This window comes from Amblyomma americanum, chromosome 6, assembly GCF_052857255.1.
Source record: "Amblyomma americanum isolate KBUSLIRL-KWMA chromosome 6, ASM5285725v1, whole genome shotgun sequence".
Classification (NCBI taxonomy): Eukaryota; Metazoa; Arthropoda; class Arachnida; order Ixodida; family Ixodidae; genus Amblyomma; species Amblyomma americanum.
Genome location: NC_135502.1, coordinates 3,867,542 through 3,873,135, shown reverse-complemented (window position 1 = coordinate 3,873,135; position 5,594 = coordinate 3,867,542).

Genomic DNA, 5,594 nt, shown 5'->3' with positions numbered 1-5,594 from the left:
TGCGAATCACAAAAAAGCTGTTAAGGGCGCCGAACGCGCTGTCCAGTGGTGGTTTCTTGAGGCTGGGAGATGGTACGAACTGTCTTAGCACGTTCATCAGCCATCAAAACTGTCTTACTTGACTGTGGCTGCTACCAACTATAAGCCACCCTAGTGTGTGCTGCTACTTCCTGCAATGCACAATGTATTTTATTCTTCAGTCTACCCAGTATGATGCAACAAACTGCTCTTTTATTTCTGCATTACCTCTTTTATCCGTTAGGTTTTGGTGACGATAAACGTTAACTTAAGTACTCCGCATAGCTGCTCCAGCTGCTTCGAAAAGTCTCAGCGGTCGAAGCTCCGCACAAGCTCCGATGGTGTGCTAAACTCACTGCTTTCCGTTTATTTTCTCCAGACTGCTTTTTTATAGATTACATTAGCTCTAGATTTAATGACACAGCTCCGATGCATTCGCCTAGCCTCGATGCGACCGCCTCGTTAACGAGTTCGGATGAGGATTACGTCCTCTGCTCGCCTTGCATCCCCTCTTGCCCTTCTTACCACGGCATGGCAGAGACCTTACGCGAAGAAGAAGTAAGGTGACCTGGTGGGCGGCAATTCAGCAGAGAACAAGGGCTTAGGTGGCGCTGACAAAAATATGCAAATGCCTCTCACGCTGAAGGGAAAGTTGCGTTCTGCCCTTGTTATGAGCTACATCCTCCGCTGAGAGTGTGTTTGCCCTATTAGACTAGTGAGCTAATTGCCCCGAATAATTGGATGCCTGGCTACCAAGGCACGTGGCTCGCTTATCGTTGGCATGTGGAATCATTGGGGTCTCAGACGTTGCGATAGTCCTTGGTGGATGGTCCCCACTTCCAGCTGCTCGTGCTGGGAGAGAGCAGAATCTATATAAAGCCGCCAACTTGCCTTGGCGCGAACTGCTGTCTTTCGGAGCCTTGGAGTGTATCGCTCCAGAGGGCCTCTGAATGTCTCGTGAGACGTTGCCCGTTGTGCAAATTACGGTGTTGGCCGGGCACCTTTTTGCTTATTTTATTACCCAATCAAGATTGCCGTTTGGGCGAGTTGGTGTGACATGATTCGAAAAGACCAGGGCGGAAACAGACAGGGACACGAGAAGAAAAAAACACTGACGACAGGGCGAGCGCTGACTAACAACTCTTTATTGTCGAGGAACACCCAGCACAATATATGCCAAAACACCACGTGACAGTCAGGGGGCCAAAGATTACAACCTAATCCACAGTCATAGAGGGGCGGCCAACACATGCTTGACAGCGCTCGTCCTGTCGTCAGTGTTTTTTCTTCTCGTGTCCCTGTCTGTTTCCGCGCTGGTCTTTTCGAATCATTTATTACCCAATCTAACGTATGTCTTCTGATACGAGGTTGCGCAAAGGCACTTTTTACGAAGTGTGTTTTGTAACTGGGCGACCCCTTTTTTTCTCCATCATCATTATTGGGCTACAGAGATACCGGCTTCGAAATCTGGCTAACGCAGTAACGAAAAATGGTTTTACGATTTCACGGCGCACGATTGCGGCCTTTAGTCTTCAGGCTGCTTTCTTCATTTCATCTTTATTTACGAAGCGTGTTTTCTGCAGTAGAACACAGTAGATCGCTATGCTCTAATAATGATATAAACGATGAGTTCGGCCATTACTCACCCATGTGACTAACATTTGGGCGCCAAGACAAAAATTGTGAAATCAGATGTAAGAGCCGTTAAGATAAAGAAGCAGGGCAGTGGGGTTTTAGATAAAAGGAGGGTGCGAAACTGAACTTGGCCATGACTTGATGTGCAGAGAAGAGATCACACAGTGTCTTTTAGCGTAGCAGTATGGTACTACCAAATAAAAAAATGTGTTGTCTATGGCAGAAGAATGTTAGAAACAGTGAGAATCGGATACTCTCTGGAGGAACACGCCGCTCACATACGACATGGATTACTGGCGACCAGCGGGAGTATCTTCATCCTGGTGAGGACATAACCTGGTGGATGGTGGTGGTGGTGATACTGACGGCGCTTCTCCTCATATTGGGAAGTTTCAGTGTAAAGCTGGAAAGCAAAGGCTAGGGCGTGGCTGCAAAAAATGGCTGTTCTTTACTCGAGTAAATAACTGCCAGTTTTGGAGCTAGGTGCATAGAAAAACTTGCTTGCAGCGTTGCTGAAAGAAGTACACATGCCGTTCCTGCGAAATGGCCTTTAGGAGCCCAAATTCTTGATTAGATTCTGGAAAATGTCGCAAAACCTAACTTGCCGAGTTAGGTACCTTTGAAGAGAAATCACCTCACATTCACCATTGCGGTAAAGGGAATTGCAGTGACAGCTAGCCCGGTCGTTGCGAAATTCCGATGCCAGTTGAGCATGCTCACTACCTCCGGGTACATGAAAAAAAAGTCTGCTGCGTTTATGCCGCGAAAGTATCACTGCCGCCGCGGTAAAGCTCAAATGAATTCCTTTTGATGACAAGAGAGGCGCTATTGTGTTCATGCCAACCAGTGGTTGCCATTTAGGCTCATCAGCGTGGCCAAGTGTTACGACGTCATGCATGACATCACGCTATTCTAACCCTTAAGCGTAGAGACTTTTCATGACGTCATGTGCGACCTCATTCGATTCTCACAAATCAACGTGACGCCTTGCACTTAGTGCGTTACGGAGGCACTGACACCAGGTAAACGAGAAACGCGGTTAACAATGTGGCTTTAAAATAAAAACGAGCTCCGAGACATTTCTCTCTCAGGAAGAAGACATCCCGTCTCCCACTGGAACACGTGGCCACCAAAAGAACGTTCTGTAGAGCCTTGTCCGCAACAAAATATTTATTTTTATTTATTTATTCAATACTGCCAGCCTCCTTTTGGAGGCCAAGGCAGGACTGGCACAGACATACGTCGTTGTACGTTGCAATGCAACAAAGAGAAGAAAGAAGCGAGCACGGAATGCGCAGGCGCCAACACAGTGCGTTTCATAAAAACAAGAAAAAAAGAATAAGCGTAAAATAATGAACACACACACACACTGCTCTTGTAAAAAATGCATGAATGCAGATATGAAAGGCTCGTGATTTGTGAAGAAGACTACGTCACGCGGAATCCCCTTCCACTCGGATATCGCCTTTGGAAAAAAACAACAGTGGATAGCTTTCGTTCGACACTGTGGCCCCACAGTTGTGAAGCTGTGTTTGCTACGTGTTGGGCGTGATGTGTTAGATTGCATGTCGCCATCAAAGTTCATTTTTGTTTGATCTTTTTATAATACTATGCAGCTTTTTAAGCGATCCAGTTTGCGGCGGAATTCAAGTGCCTGAAGTTAAGTCGCCTCAGAAGATTAGTAATTGAAACGTGTCCATAGGCGTTGTAGATATATCTAACTGGTTTCTTCAGAACTCCTTCAATGCGATTTATATCTACGTTTGCGTGCGGGTTCTAAACTACATCTGAGTATTCCAGCAGTGGGCGTACTAATGCAGTACAGGCTGCTAACTTAGTCTTTCTTGTGCAGTGCTTGAGACCATTGTGCAGTGCTTGAGTGACGGGGCCCAGCAACCCAGGCTGCGGGGTAGCGGCTAAGTACATGGCGGTGTTGCGCTAGCTTGCTAAGTTTCTCCTTCTTTTTGTCTGTGCCTGCTTGCTTCTTTCCTGGGGTGATTGGGAGCGGGACGAGAGCTTAATGTCTACTTCTTCTCCTGGCCGGGGGTTTTCCCCTTGGTCGGCATCTCTTCCTCAAGACCAGCTCCCAATTGATCTCTTTTTCCGCAGTGGAGTTTCGAACATTCCGGTCGCTTTAGTGCCTTCCGATGGAGGCGCGATCCGACTGAACAACCTGGAGGCAGTGCAGTCGGCTCTTCAGTCAACATCGAAGAACTACATGCGCATTACCGATGTCCGGCAGTCCGGCAGGGGTGGTATTTTGTGCAGGTCATCGGATAAAGACTGTATTGAAGACCTGCTAAAGTGTACGACCTTCGCCAACCACCCGGTGAGCGCATTCATTCCGCCTCATCTAGCATGTTCCAAGGGCTTGGTCCGAGGGGTCGACTCTCGATTTAGCCCTGCGGAAACGCTTGAAAACCTCTCGCCTGCAGGAGTGATTGCTGTCCATCGATGCAGCAGGATGGTTGACGGAGTAAAAATTCCCACGGAGTCCGTCATTGACACATTTGCAGGAACATTTTGCCCGTCAGAGATTAAGGTGTGGCCACTGGTTTTCGAGTAGATGCCTTTAACTTTCCGCCCCTTCAGTGTCAAAGCTGCTGGCGATTTGGCCACAGCGGCAAAGCCTGCAAATCGGCCTTACGCTGCTGTGCTTGTGGGGAACGTCATTGCAGAGAGGAATGTCCTGAACAGGAAGAGAAATGTTGTTTGTGTAGCGGTGCTCACCCTGCTGATTCACCTGACTGTCCTGCACGAGCACAAGAAGCTCAGGTGCTTGAGCTTATAGACAAGTGCAGATGCTCGCGGAGAGAGGCTTTTGCCGCAGTCAAGGAGTGAGTCTCAGGCTACTCACGCGTGGCTGCCAAATGCCCACCCATAATGGATTCTGGTTGGTCCCAGGCTATTACAGCGGCAGTCAAGAAAGCTGTGGCAAATGCAATGGATCGCATTATGGAAACCGTATCCACGTGCATTTCGCAGGTCATAACTGCTCAGATCACCAATCTTCTGCAGGTGTCCACCGCTCCGCTCTTGCCTTCTTTGTCTTCGGAAGCTACTGCTGCTTCTGTAGTAATCGATTCCGCTGCACAGGGCCAAGAACAATGTGAGCAACAAAAGACCTCTCAGGCCTCTCCTTCGAACAGCGTTATGGACGCATCCTCTATGGACTGTATGGATATGGAGTCTGATCTTCGCGCCAAGAAACGAAGTGGGTCTCCTCTGAATATTGCAGATCCATCTTGCTCCCAGTCAAAGACAAAGAAAAGTAACGCAAGTCAAAACGCTAAGACCAGGATTCTAGAAAAGGCAGTCGCAACTGCGGCTCTCCCGCCAAAATAGGGTTGTAGCAACACAGCAAAGTGGGCGAGTTGGTATTGCATCTTAAGGTACGAAACAGCGCAACTAACACGAAGGACCAGAACGAAGGACACCGTACTTTGACAGCACTGTGGTGCTGTATCGTCATAAAGAGCAACTAGTACGAGAAGTAGTAGAGGCGTATCATATCTTCACAGAAGCTGACTCGTGTGTGAGCAGCACTTCGATGGCCTTGTCTAAGCGCGAGATATGGCTGATGGAACAACGTGGAAGCCTGTAGGTGCTTACGTTTCAGAAATTGTTATTTTTTCTCTCTGCTTAGGTTGTAGTTTGTGATGATGACGTGAGGCTCTGACGCGGCGATTAGAGATTATATATATGTGGTTTTCCGATTAAAACAGACAGTTGTAAATCAGCGCGTGTCCGTGCATTCTTCTTTTTCTGGTCCTTCGTGTTAGTTGCGTTTTTTCGTACCTTAAGATAGGGTTCTTAAGTGTACTCCAGTGGAATTGTCGATCTATATTCTCAGCTTCAACAGATTTAAACTGCCTATGCAATCAGCTTCTACCGGATTTAGTTGCTTTACAGGAAACATGGCTAACTACAAATTTCAATTA